The sequence below is a fragment of the Chlorocebus sabaeus genome, chromosome 26 (assembly GCF_047675955.1).
Source record: "Chlorocebus sabaeus isolate Y175 chromosome 26, mChlSab1.0.hap1, whole genome shotgun sequence".
Classification (NCBI taxonomy): Eukaryota; Metazoa; Chordata; class Mammalia; order Primates; family Cercopithecidae; genus Chlorocebus; species Chlorocebus sabaeus.
This window is the reverse complement of record NC_132929.1, coordinates 42,233,030-42,247,480: the sequence shown is the minus strand read 5'-3', so window position 1 is coordinate 42,247,480 and position 14,451 is coordinate 42,233,030.

Below are 14,451 nucleotides of genomic sequence, written 5' to 3'. Positions count from 1 at the left end.
TTCTGCTCAAGCCCTCCCGTGGGTGGACATAAGATTTATGACACTACCATTTACATGTTTCGATGTGCCTGAACACACCAGGATCTCCACTGTGTCCGGCAACTGTGGAAAGTAGGCATCATTAACCCCCTTTGGCAGGCGAGAGACTTGGACTTAGGGAGATGAATGACCAGCCCAGTGGTTCTCAAGCTTGGCTGCACTTTGAAATCACCTGGGGAACCTTTGAAAATGAAATCTGAAGCGCCGTTGGTGGAGTCCAGGTGTCAGTAGTTTTTAAAGCACCCCAGGTGATGTTAATTTACAACCAAAATCAAGACCCACCATACAATCCCAGGCCCACAGCCAGTGGGGAGCAGAGTCTACTCAAGAATTCCAAATCTTAAGGCAGTGTGAAGAATGGGGGAGAGGTTCCTGGACCACTGGGTGTCTGGAGTCCCACAGTGTGGAAGACGGAGCCCCACAGGACAGTCCTGGCTTCCGCAGAGCCAACCTCTTCTCTCCTTGTCCTTCCCTGACTCCAGAACTTGAGCCCAGGCAGCCAAAGCCCAGGGGGACAATGGGTGACTCAGATGCTTCCTGTTTTCTTGGCCACAGTGGCAGGGGGATGGAAACAGCCCAGGCTGGGGTTCATGGCCTAATAAAGGGGCCTGGAGAGAGGCAGGAGGAGTGAACTGGGTAGAGTCACAGAGGGCAGTTTTCTAGCCTCAGGGAATAGAGACAAGAGTGGTTTGTTTGGTGGCCAGGTCAACAACAAAGGGACACAGAGAGGAAGAATTTGAAGCTAGATTTCTTTCTTTTCTTTTTTTCTTCTTGAGACAGTGTCTCCTTCACTCACCCAGGCTGGAGTGCAGTGGTGCCATCTCGGCTCACAGCAACCTCAAACTCCCAGGCTCAGGTGATCCTCCCGCCTCAGCCTCCCAAGTAGCTGGGACCACAGGTGCTCGCCACCACGCTTGGCTAATTTTTTGTATTTTTTGTAGAGACAGAGTTTTGCCATGTTACTCAGGCTGGTCTTGAACTCGTGAGCTTGAGTGATCCTCCTGCCTCAGCCTCCCAAAGTGCTGAGATTACAGGTGTGAGCAACTGCGTCCAGCTGAGATTTCTTGACATATAAGACATGATTTTCTGAGTCCTCAGGGGTTGAAGAAGAGGCCTGAGGTTCTGCTTTGGTTCAGGCAAAGCAGACAAGCTGGGAGGCTATGTGGGTCAAGGGGAAGAACTCTACGCAGGGAGGTAAAGGACCTGGGCTATTTTGTGCCTACCCTACCATGAATGTGTGTCACCCTGGGTAAGCCCCTGGCATCTCTTAGCCTCTGCTTTCTGTCCTGTGAAATGGGAAGGGGCTGGCATAAACTGAGCTCTGAGATTGTGAGAAAACCCCTAACCTCTCCCAGCCCTACAGAGCACTGTAGGTCTCCAAGAGACTTCATTTACATGGTTCTGATTCCAGGTCTGACAATAACCCTGAGAGGTGAGCACAAAAAGCACTATCATTACCTGATTGCTACAGGAAACATCAATGAACAGAGAGCCTAAGTAAGGTGCCGGCCAGACCAGGCGCAGTGGCTCATGCCTGTAATCCCAGCACTTTGGGAGGCTGAGGTGGGCGGATCACCTGAGGCCAGGAGTTTGAGACCAGCCTGGCCAACATGGTGAAATCCCGTCTCTACTAAAAATACAAAAAATTAACCGGGCATGGTGGTGCATGCCTGTAATCCCAGCTACTCAGGAGGCTGAGGCAGGAGAATTGCTTGAACCCAAGAGGCAGAGGTTGCAGTAAGCTGAGATCACGCCACTGCACTCTAGCTTGGGCAACAAGAGTGAGACTCCATCTCAAAAAAAAAAAAAAAAAAAAAGGTGCTGGACAAAGGTGCCCAGAGATGGGGGCCCAGATACTTCTGGTGGCCCACCTTGGTCAAGTCCCCTTCCTTGGAGGACAGCAATTTGGAGATATTTATAAAAAATCATACATGTTAGAGTGCTGGCTTCAATTATCTCCTTGCTGGAGTCACCCTTGGATAATAATCCTAAATTCAGAAAAAGCTTTTTGGACAAAGAAGATGTACTCTAAAGTGAATTTTGAACCCGGCGTGGCGGCTCACATCTGTAATCCCAACACTTTGGGAGGCTGAGGCTGGAGGATTGCTTGAGTTCAGGAGTTTAAGATCAGCCTGAGCAACATGGTGAGACCTGTAGGCCCAGCTACTCGAGAGGCAGAGGTGGGAGGATGGCTTGAGCCTGGGAGGTTGAGGCTGTGGTGAGCCATGATCACATCACTGCACTCCAGCCTGGGAAACAAGAGTGAGACCTTGTCTCGAAATAAAAATTTTTTTTAAATAGTTGAATTTTGTAATAACGGAAAGGTAAACAGCCCTGATGTCCAGCCATAGGAAAAGGTACCCATGGAATGTGTATTAGCTACCTGCTGCTGAGTAACAAGTTACCCTCAAACTTACTGCCTTAAATAGCAAGCATTTATTATCTCACAGTTCCCACAGGCAGGAACGCCAGCATGCCTTAACTGGGGGCCTCTGGCTCAGGGCCTGTCACAAGGCTACAATCCAGGTCTCTACTGGGGCTGTGACCATCTCAAAGCTTGATTGGAAGAAGGCCCACTTCCAAGCTCACTCACAAGTCTGTGGCCCAGGTCCTTGGCTCCGGGCTGGAGACATCAGTTCCTCAGTGTGTGGGCCCCTCCATGGGGCAGCTCATGACGTGGCAGCTGGCTTCCTTCGGGGCGAGCAAGACAGCAAGAGAGAGCAAGCAACGTGGAAGGCACCCAGTCCTTTGTAACCAGATCTTGGAAGTGGAAGTGACAACCCTTCATTTTTGCTCACTTCTGTTCCTCGGAAGTGAGTCACTAGGTCCAGCCACATTTGAAGGGAGAGGATTACACAGGGCGTGAATCCCAGGAAGTGGGGAATTTCTTGGAGGCTACCATGTGATGTATGTGACTTTTTTTTTTTTTTTTTTTTTTTTGGAGACATGATCTAGAGTGCAGTGAGTGGTGTGATTACAGCTCACTATAGCCTCGACTACCGGGGCTCAAGCGATCCTCCTACCTCAGCCTCCCAAAGTGCTTGGATGACAGGCATGAGCCACCGTGTCTGGCCTATGACCTTAAGTTAAATGAAGACAACAGGATGCAAAACTGCTAACACAAGGTGATCACATCTGACTAAGAATACAATAGGGAAAAAGATGGGAAGAAATTTGTTAAAAACACCTGTGTGGGGTCGGGGAGCAGCAGGAGGGAGAGCATCAGGAAAAACAGCTAACGCATGCTGGGCTGAATACTTAGGTGACAGGTTGATAGCTGCAGCAAACCACCATAGCATACATTTACCTATGGAACAAACCTGCATCCTGCACATGTACCCTGGAACTTAAATACTAAAATACCCGAAGAGGAAAAACCCAAACAGAACACCTATCTACATCCAAAAAGCAAAGAGGAGGCCGGTGTGATGGCTCACACCTATAATTCTAGCACTTTGGGAGGCCGAGGCAGGTGGATCATGAGGTCAAGAAATCGAGACCATCCTGGTCAAGATGGTGAAACCCCATCTGTACTAAAAATACAAAAATTAGCTGGGCATGGTGGTGCGGGCCTGTAGTCCTAGCTACTTGGGAGGCTGAGGCAGGAGAATCGCTTGAACCCAGGAGGCAGAGGTCGCAGTGAACCAAGATCATGCCACTGCGCTCCAGCCTGGGCGACAGAGCAAGATTCTCTCAGAAAAAAACAAAACAAAACAAAAAAGACAAGACAAAACAAAACAAAAAACGCTAACAGGGTCTGGATGATAAAGCATCTTTGTAAATTAGGTTTCTTGCTTTTCTATATAGAGCCAAGGGGCTGGGTAGGAAGGAATCTAGCCCCTGCTTTCCATGTTGGAGCCTGTCTAAGCAGTAAGAAGCTGTAAGTTCCCATGCTGGGACAGCCTCAGAGGATGCATGGGAGGCACATCCTACCCACCTCTGACCTTATTGCATATTCCTGGGTTTGTTGGCGCTGAGTGGGTGGGGTCAATAGAGTTGGATCCTCAGAATCACTCTTGATTTGGTGTAGAGAGGGTGACCCAGGAAAGGGAAAGCAGCTGGCATGGTGGAAAGCACCTCAAAGCTACAGTCTCAGACCTTGGGCCTGCCAATTACATGAACGTGGGCCTCATTCAGACCTCAGTTTCCTTATCCACAGAATGGGATAAAGATAAGTAATACTGCCGGGTGCAGTGGCTCACACCTGTGATCCCAGCACTTTGGGAGGCTGAGGTGGGCAGATCACCTGAGGTCAGGAGTTCAAGACCAGCCTGGCCAACATGTGAAACCCCATCTCTACTAAAAATACAAAATTAGCCGGGCATGGTGGCGCACACCTGTAGTCCCAACTACTTGGGAGGCTGAGGCAGAAGAATCACTTGAACCTGGGAGGCAGAGGTTACAGTGAGCCAAGATTGTGCCACTGCACTCCAACCTGGGCAACAGAGCGAGACTCTGTCTCAAAAAAAAAAAAAAAAAGATATATAATATCACCTTTCCTCATTCAGTGGGGTTAAATGGGATTGATTGTGCACAGAAATAGAAATATACTCAGTATGCTGTAAAGCTCTGGACCAGTGATGTTTTCTTCAGGAGTTCACCGGAGCAAATATACCTCAGTATCGCCTCTGAGCTCTCAGCAGGAGTCAGCCCTCCCCCAGCCACTGGGCAGCAGGCCTTGCTGGCTCCCACATCCTGAACCATAGTTCCGTGCTCACCTCCAACTGGGTACACTGGTTAAATGTCTAAGTTGAATATGCTTTGGTTCAAAAGGATGAGGTTACCTCTAATGAAAGACAACATGGCAACATCCACCAAAATCACAATTTCAGCCAGGCACGGTGGCTCACACCTGGAATCTCAGCACTTTGGGAGCCCAAGGCAGGCAGATCGCTTGAGGCCAAGAGTTTGAGACAAGCCTGGCCAAAGTGGTGAAACTTCATCTCTACTAAAAACACAAAAATTAGCTGGGTGTGGCAGTGCACACCTGTAATCCCACCTATTTGGGAGGCTAAGGCAGGAGAATCATTTGAACCCAGGAGGCAGAGGTTGCAGTGAACTGAGATCACGCCACTGCATTCCAGCCTGGGCAACAGAGTGAGACTCTGTCTCTAAAATAAAAATCACGATTTCACTTTTAGGAATAAATACACACTCACAGGTGTACACAAGGACACAGGGATACACAGGGAGAGCCAAGCATTGTCCAGAAAAAAAAGTCCATCCCTATGGGGCAGGCTAGATCAGTCATGGAACATCCAGGCAATGGAATGCTGTGAAGCCCTTAAAAAGAGTGAGGTGGCCGGGCGCGGTGGCTCACGCCTGGAATCCCAGCACTTTGGGAGGCCGAGGCGGGCGGATCACAAGGTCAGGAGATTGAGACCACGGTGAAACCCTGTCTCTACTAAAAATACAAAAAAATTAGCCCCGCGTGGTGGCGGGCACCTGTAGTCCCAGCTACTGAGGAGGCTGAGGCAGGAGAATGGCGTGAATCCAGGAGGCGGAGCTTGCAGTGAGCCGAGATCGCGCCATTGCACTCCAGCCTGGGCCACAGAGTAAGACTCCGTCTCAAAAAAAAAAAAAAAAGAAAAAAGAGTGAGGCGACTGGGCGCCGTGGCTCACGCCTGGAATCCCAGCACTTTGGGAGGCTGAGGCAGGAAGATGGCTTGAGCCCAGGAGTCCAAGACCAGCCTAGGCCAACATACATGAGACTTCATCACTACAAAAAATAAAAATTTAAATTAAAAAAAAAAGCCAGTCATGGTGGAGCGTGCTTGTGGCGCTACTTGAGAGGCTGAGGTGGGGGAATTGCTTGAGCCCAGGAGTTTGAGGCTGCAGTGAGCTATGATCCTGCCACTGCACTCCAGCCTGGGCAATGAAGCGAGACCCTGTCTCCAAAAATAAAGAAAGAAATAATACCACTTTACCTTGAGGAATGGATTCTAGTTCTGACTGCCTGTGACCCTTGCCCTTTCCGGACCTTGGTTTCCCCACTGGGCACATGGACTGCTCTAGCTGTCCTCTCCCAGGCCGATGAGTGACAGCTCCACCCTCTGGCTTCTCCTTCTATCTCTCCCTCCACCCACACCACCCCCAGGCCAGGCTCAGCTCTGATGTGAGTGGCAGTTTCTTCAGGACTCATCTTCCCCTCCTGCCCCAAACACAAGCTCACAGGTCACTCTGTTACAAGGCCTTACTGCTCATTGCTCAACAGAACCAGCTTCAGAGACAACCACAGCAAACACTAGGAGCTCTACGAGCCTTAGAATCCATTCATTGTCTCTAAAACGTGGGGTCCCCGGCTAGTATTTTGAAATACTTCTACAGTCATCGCTGGGCCCTTGTGGCACTTCTTCCTTCGGAAGGAGTCACCCCCATCGTCCCTCTCTGAAGAAGGACCCAGGCTCCCTCTTTCCAAGATGGTGCCTCTTCCCAGAGGAGGTGCACTGAGGCCCTCACACCAAAACCCAGCCCGCTCCTGCCCGGGGTAATCCTTTGAGCTTGTTCTCATGGCCTCTGTGCAGGGATGAAGGGGAAAACCATTCATTCATTCATCCTTAAGCAAAGAGCAGTACCATGGGCAAAGCCATGGGATTCGATGGAGAAGAAAAACAGACAAGCTTAGAGGCTATGAGGAGATGGACTCTTACCAAACAGCCTCCTAAATAAAAGTGAAACGAGGCCTATGATGGATGCTCGGAAGACAGACTCCAGAGAATGTCCTGAGGGAGACGAACTGAGGGGCTTCTTCCCATCTTCACAGAGACTCTCCTCTCTCCCTACCCCACAGCCGCCTCCTTCCACCCTTCAGAAACTGGAAACAGAGGACTTGGCTGGGGTCTTCAGCAGCCAGCCATGGGGTTCCCCACAAATGGAAACGGGGGGAGAAAAATGCAAGGCACAATCCTGAAAATCTCTAGGAGATGAGCTCAGGCTAAAGAGCCCTGGTGGGAGGTGCTGGATGGGCCAGTTCCAGACCTGTCACCATCATCATCATCGCTTGTTCACAGCGCCAGCCTCCAGCCCTCCAAGGCCCATATCCAAATCTCCGTCCCTCCCCACACCTCCGCCCTGCAGGGGTCCCAGGCAGCAAGACCACTGCCGTGTGAGATATTTCAGTTTGGAATTGACGTTTTACTGCCAATGCCAGTGTCTGCACCATGACAGGAATTCGTGTGCACGTGTGTGTGTGTGTGTGTGTACACATGCATGTTATACACATAAGTCCATACTCTGTGGATAGGATGTCAATTCATTCCAGATTTACTGGAACAAACTCAATCTCACATAGTTGGACACCACAAACCATGAAAATGTCCAGAAAATTCCAATATGATTATTTCTTTGTGCAGTACTCCTTCAGTCTTGTTCCCAAAAAAAGAAGGATTTGAGAACCAGCTTGCAGAGGTGTATGTATACCTCAGACAGGTTTTAGAATAACAGACAAAAGGAGCAGCTGGGAGGGAGAGTAAGATGTCATGCAGAAATGTGTAACCCAAGTCCTGTGCGCATGCTGGAGACCGGCCACAAATGCATCTCAGAATTTCCAAGTATCCAGAGCTAAGAGGGAAACAAGATGACATGGATTTCAGTTCCTGAGAACTTTGGGAATTTCCCCCAAAAGTCCTCAGAAAGGAGAGGTGGCGCAATGCAGCGTTAGAGGGGAACAAATGCACGTTCCATATCTTAACAGTGGTTTGGTGACACGAGTGACTGCGTTTGAAAAAATTCACAGAATAGCACGCTTAAGACTTGTGCCTCTCACTGTAAGCAAATGTTACCTCAAAAAGAAAAGAACCAGAAACAAATACAGTTCATGATGCTGCTACTGAAGCGTTTAGGGCTGAAGTGGTTTGATAAGGGACACGTGGCATGTGAAGAAGCAAGTACAGTAACAGGTAGAATCTCGGCCGGGCGCGACGACTCACGCCTGAAATCCCAGCACTTTGAGCGGCGAGGCGGGTGGATCACCTGAGGTCAGGAGTTCGAGAGCAGCCTGGGCAACATGGTGAAACCCTGTCTCTACTAAAAATACAAAAATTAGCTGAGCGTGGTGGCGCACGTCTGTAATCCCAGCTACTTGGGAGGCTGAGGCAGGAGAATCGCTTGAACGCGGAGGGCAGAGGTTGCAGTGAGCCGAGATCGCACCACTGCACTCCAGCCTGGGCGACAAGAGTGAAACTCCATCTCAAAAAAAAAAAAAAGAGTTGATGTCATCTCTGAAAAAATGTCCCCTTCCCATGGAGCCAGGGCCAGCATCTGTGTTTTTTTGTTTTTTGTTTGTTTGTTTTGAGGTGGAGTCTCGCTGTGTCACACAGGCTGGAGCGCAGTGGCGCGATCTGCACTCACTGCAAGCTCTGCCTCCTGGGTTCACACCATTCTCCTGCCTCAGCCTCTCGAGCAGCTGGGACTACAGCCACCTGCTACCATACCTGGCTAATTTTTTTGTGTTTTTAGTAGAGACGGGGTTTCACCGTGTTAGCCAGGATGGTCTCAATCTCCTGACCTTGTGATCTGCCCACCTTGCCCTCCCAAAGTGCTGGGATTACAGGTGTGAGACACTGCGCCCAGCCTTTTGTTTTGTTTTGTTTTGTTTGTTTTTTTGAGACATGGTCTCCCTTTGTCACCCAGGCTGGAATGCAGTGACATGATCTCAGCTCACTGCAACCTCTGCCTCCCGGGTTCAAGCAATCCTCCATCCTTGCCTCCAAGTAGCTGGGACTACAAGTGCGCGCCACTACTCCTGGCTAATTTTTGTATTTTTTAAGTAGACACAGGGTTTCACCATGTTGGCCAGGCTGGTCTCGAACTCCTGACCTCAGGTGATCTGCCCACCTTGGCCTCCCAAAGTGCTAGGATTACAGGCATGAGCCACCGCATCCAGCCACAATTCTTTCAATGTTTCTATATGTTTGGATATTTCATAATAAAAAGTTGAGGGCTCTGAGAAATTAAGTGGGCTTTGGGAGGTATCATCCACACCCAGAAGACTAAAAGTTGTGAGTTTTGTCCACAGAGTCAGAGCTGGCAGCAGGCCTCAAAACCAGTTGAACCCCTACATGTTTTCCACAGGCAGTGATGGGCTCAGAGGTGCAGAGCTGTGGCTTCGGCAGAGCAGAAGCAGAGAGGCCTGGCTCCCCACAGAGCCACAGCCTCCCAGGGTTTTGGTGTCACCCAGTCAAAGCTCTCTGACCATAGAAGTCCTGTGCCAGGCCATCAGGGAGCGTCTGCCCTTGAGGCTCTGCACCCCGGACATAACGCCCTTGCAAGTGGCAGCACTGGACTTCAGTCTGAACAGTGTGATGGTGTGGATGAGGGATCCTTTATGGGGGCTTTCCTCTGTGCCAGGCACTCTGTTAGGTATTACATCTGTCATGTCATTTAACATTCAAATGACCTTATGAAGGAGATACTATCATCATCCTCTTTTATACATGAAAAACAGGGCCCAAAGAAGGGCAGTAACTTGTTTATAACCACTCAACTGGCAAACGCCGAGCTGGGATTCAATGTCATATTTGACTCGAGTCCTTGACCCTAACCACTGCTCTCTTCCACTCCACCTGTCGCTCTCTCTTGTTGCTTCCCCTTTCCTCCTCACCCCCTCCCTTCAGAGGCCTGTCCAGACAATTCGTCTCTGCTCCACCCTCAGAAGAAAGCTCATTAGAAATTCTAAGCTTAGGCCCTGTATTAGCTCATTCTCACACTGCTATAAAGAACTGCCCAAGACTTGGTAATGTATAAAGAAAAGAGGTTTAATGGACTCAAAATTCCACATGGCTGGAGAGGCCTCAGGAAACTTACAATCACAGTGGAAGAGGAAGCAAGGTATGTCTTACATGGGCGGCAGGCAAGAGAGAGCACGTGTGTGAAACAGGAACTGTCAGACATTTATAAAATCATCAGATCTTGTGGGAACTCCCTCACTATCATGAGAATAGCATGGAAAACACTGCCCCAGTGATCCAGTCACCTTCCACCAGGTCTCTTGCTCGACACGTGGTGATTATGGGGATTACAATTCACAATGAGATTTGGGTGGGGACACAAAGCCTAACCAAATCAGGCCCAAAGTACTCTTAGTAACCCCTAATCCCCCCGACTCACCCAACTTCAGGCTCTCCAGGACAGCTCTGTACCCTGAGGGTGGGGGAGGGCCTTCCCCCAGCACTCCTTGGAGCCACATACACGCACACACAGGTACACATGTAGTCAAGCGTGCATGCACACACACCATGACCTCCTGCTGGGCCAAGCCAGCCCCACTCTCTTCCCTGCAAACCCCCTTCATCCATCTCAGCATTTTCAGGGCTGCCCCTAACAGATTCCCTGCCTACCAGAAAACCAAAACCCTGAAAAAAGCCTCTTTACTAGAATCCCAGAGCTAAGAAAGACCTCAGACATCTGTAGCCAGCCTCCTCTTCATTACTGAGGAGGAAATGAAGACCCAGCATGGGACAATGGCAGGTCCAATGTCACTCAGTGGGCAGAACTGAACCTTGTCTCCTGCTCCTGATTCTGACCCTGGGGCTTGCTCCCTTAGCTCAGGGCTGGGCAGGGCTGAATTGGGCTGCCGGACTGGTGGTGTGAAGACTGGGGAGGTTGGGGTGGGGGACCGAGAGACCCCGCTGGAGAAAGACCAGCTCCTGGGGCCAGAGAAGAGAATTGCTGAAGCTGGGTCCAGCAGTGTCTACTGGGATGATCCCGAAAGACAGGCTTTCAGTTTATTGATAGGAGCCTCAGGCCCAGAGAGAGGAATTGCCTGGCACTGATCCCACAGTCAGTTCCTGGCAAGATGGAGGTGGGACTCAGTTTCCCTGAATCTCCAGTGTGCTCTCACTACCACTCCTCGATTTGCTTCTGATGATCCTGAGGCACAGAGCAGGCTGGGACCTTCCCCAGCAATCACCCTCTTCGTGCTCCCAGAACTGAGGACCAGACCCTTTGCCTTTACAAAGCCTGTCTCTAAAAGTCACTACTGTCTCCAAAAGGGATCAGGCTATGGCCTGGGCCCCCACCTCTGCAGCCCCTTGCAGGGAGGGAAGAAAAGGAAGCCACAGAGGCCCAAGAGCCACTTAAGGCCTGGCCTCAGGGACTTTGGCCCCACTGCTGAGGGAAAGGTCTCAACCCGGCCAAGCACTGGGAGCCCAGGCCTCAGACAGGGCCTAGGCAGCTTCAGGGGAGTGCATATGGAGGAGGGGAAGGTGGGGGTGGCTTAGTCCACTTGTGCTGCTATAACAAAATACCTCAGACCGGGTCATTTACAAACCAACAGAAACGAACTTCTCACAGTTTCAGAGTCTGAAAATCCAAGATGAGGACACCAGCAGGTTTGCGTCTGGTGGGGTCTATCTGCTCTCTGCTTCCAAGGTGATGCCCTGTGGCTGAACCCTCCTGAATGGACGAACACTGTGTCCTCACATGGGGGAAAGGACAGAAGGATGAAGGGGGCCCGGCAGGTTCCCTCCAGCCCTTTTATGAGGTCACTAATCCCATCCCTGAGGACTCCACCTCTTGATACTATCACATCAGTGATTAAGTTTCAACATATGAATTTTGGGGACACATTCAGAGTAGTGCAGGGGCTTATCCACCCTCATTCCAGCCAGAGCCAGGCTTGGAGTCCATGGGAGGAAAACAGGGCCTCAGAATGATGGAGGCTGTGTCTGCTGCCAGACCCCAGGCCGGCTGACCAGCCCCTCCAACACAAACACTGGCCCTGGCTCCACGGGAAGGGGGCATTTTTCAGAGATGACATCAGCTTTGCTTTGCTTTGCTTTTCCCTTTTCTTTTCTTTACTTTTTTTTTTTTTTTTTTTTTGAGACGGAGTCTCACTCTGTCGCCCAGGCTGGAGTGCAGTGGCACGATCTCAGCTTACTGCAGCCTCCGCCTCCCGGGTTCATGCCATTCTCCTGCCTCAGCCTCCCGAGTAGCTGGGACTACAGGCACCTGCTACCACACCTGGCTAATTTTTTGTATTTTTAGTAGAGACGGGGTTTCACCGTGTTAGCCAGGATGGTCTCAATCTCCTGACTTCCTGATCCACCCACCTTGGCCTCCCAAAATGCTGGGATTACAGGCGTGAGCAACCATGCCCGGCCCTTTCCTTTTCTTTTCTTTTTTGAGATGGAGTCTCACTCTGTCACCCAGGCTGGTGTGCACTGGTGCGATCTAGGCTCACTGCAACCTCTGCCTCCAGGGTTCTAGCCTCCCGAGTAGCTGGGATTATAGGGATGCGCCACCATGCCCGGCTAATTTATATATATTTATATATATCTATATATTTTTTTGAGATGGAGTTTCACTTTTTTTACACAGGCTGGAGTGCAATGGCGCAATCTCGGCTCACCGCAACCTCCACCTCCCGGGTTCTAGCGATTCTCCTGCCTCAGCCTCCCAAGTAGCTGGGATTACAAGCATGCACCACCACACCCAGCTAATTTTGCATTTTTAGTAGAGACAAGGTTTCTCCATGTTGGTCAGGCTGGTCTCGAACCCCTGACCTCAGGTGATCTGCTCACCTCAGCCTCCCAAAGTGCTGGGATTACAGGCGTGAGCCACCGTGCCGGGCCACCATCAGGTCTTAAAGTCATATGTTTCCTGCCTACCTCAGCCCAAGGAACAGAGTCCCCAGAGCCCACTCGCCTGTCCAGCGAGCGGCCTGCTCACCCCTTAGGACACAGCCTTGCCTGGGCACTGCAGGGCAGATGCAAGTGGAGAGAAGATACCAGCCTCCCAGGTCCCGAAACATATCTCAGGGCCTTTACTCATGCTGTCCTTCCACCTGTTCCAATGCCTTCCCACTGTGTGCTTCCACAAACGCCCGGCAAATGTCTCTGCATCTTTCAAGTGTCATGTCCCTTCGAAGCCAGCCCCACACCCTGAGCCTCTCAGCGTTCCATCCCTCCATCCATTACAGCCCTGGCCACCCTGCACAGCATCCAGAACCTCCCCCTTCCCCTCCATGCTCGCCTCCTGTCCTCATGAGACTCCCAGCTCCAGAGGGCATAGGCCAAGTCCTACTTTACTCCGGCCAGGGCCTCTTGGGGACTCAGGAAATGTTTCTTGAGGAAAGGCTAGAGGGCAGACAGGTAGGAAATCTGGTGGGGGAAATATCCTTATTGACACACCCCCATCCAATCACTACATTTTTGATAAGGGACCCAGCCCTGGCATCTACTTTGAGAATCACGCTTGCCCCCATGAAAGCGCCTGGGGAACGTCAGAATTTGGGAATAAATATCTTAGTGCCTTCACCACAGGCATCACCAGGGAAAGCCCAAGGGACCTGGCCCCGTCCTCCAGCTGGGCACCCCAGGAAAGCAGCCTTCCCCCAGCAAACCCACCCCACCACCCCCGGCCTCCCTCAGCAAACCTCCGCACAGTTGCTAGGTAGCGAGGCCTGAAGGAGCTCTCCAGTTTCCTCAACCTCAAACGGGTCCAGTAATAGCACCACCCTCAGAGCAAGGCCACCACGAGGCCGGGGTCAGTCCAGACGGGGTCAGCTTTTGTCCACACAGCAGTACAAGCCTGCCCTTGCTGGAGCCTGGAACCTTCCGCCCCACCGTAGCCGAAGCTGCGTCTATCACCTTATCCCAGGGGTTGATGAATTAATACATGAAAACCCCCGGACCTTAGGAAGCACCCAATCAACGTTCGCCATGATTAGGTTCATTATTGTATTATTTCGATTTTACTCACATTATTGAGCGTCCACTAGGTGGCAGCACTAGAGGACTGGATGCTGATGAACCAGGCAGGCACACTACTGCCTCCCAGGAGCCTACAACCGGGCAGGGGACAGACACATAAACAGCTGATGTGGAAGCGCAGGGTGGGAGGGGTAAACGCAGGCTGTAGGAAAACCCAGGGACAGCCTGGACAACATAGCAAGACCTCATCTCTACAAAAAATTAGCCATGCATGGTGGTGGGTTCTTATAGCCCCAGCTTCTTGGGGTGCTGAGGTGGATCACTTGAGCCCAGGAGGTCGAGGCTGCAGTGAGCTGTGATCATGCCACTGTTTAAAAGAAGAGAAGGAAGGAAGGAAGGAAGGAAGGAAGGAAGGAAGGAAGGAAGGAAGGAAGGAAGGAAGGAAGGAGAGAGAAAGAAAGAAAAGAAAGAAGAGAAAGAAAGAAAAAGAAAGAAAGAAAGAAAGAAAGAAAGACACTGTTTAAAAAGAAAGAAAGAAAGAAAGACCCTGTTTAAAAAAAAGAAAGAAAGAAAACAAACAAACAAAAAAAGACAAAATCCAGAGAACCTAACCTGGCCTGAGGGTGCGTGAATCCAGAAAGGCTTCCTGGAGGAGGTGCTACCCATTGAACACCCAAAGGAAGAGTACAAAGAAATTAACCAACAACAAAGCAGTAAGGCCTAGTTGAGAGAGCTGTGGTGAGGGCTCAGCTGAAGGCAG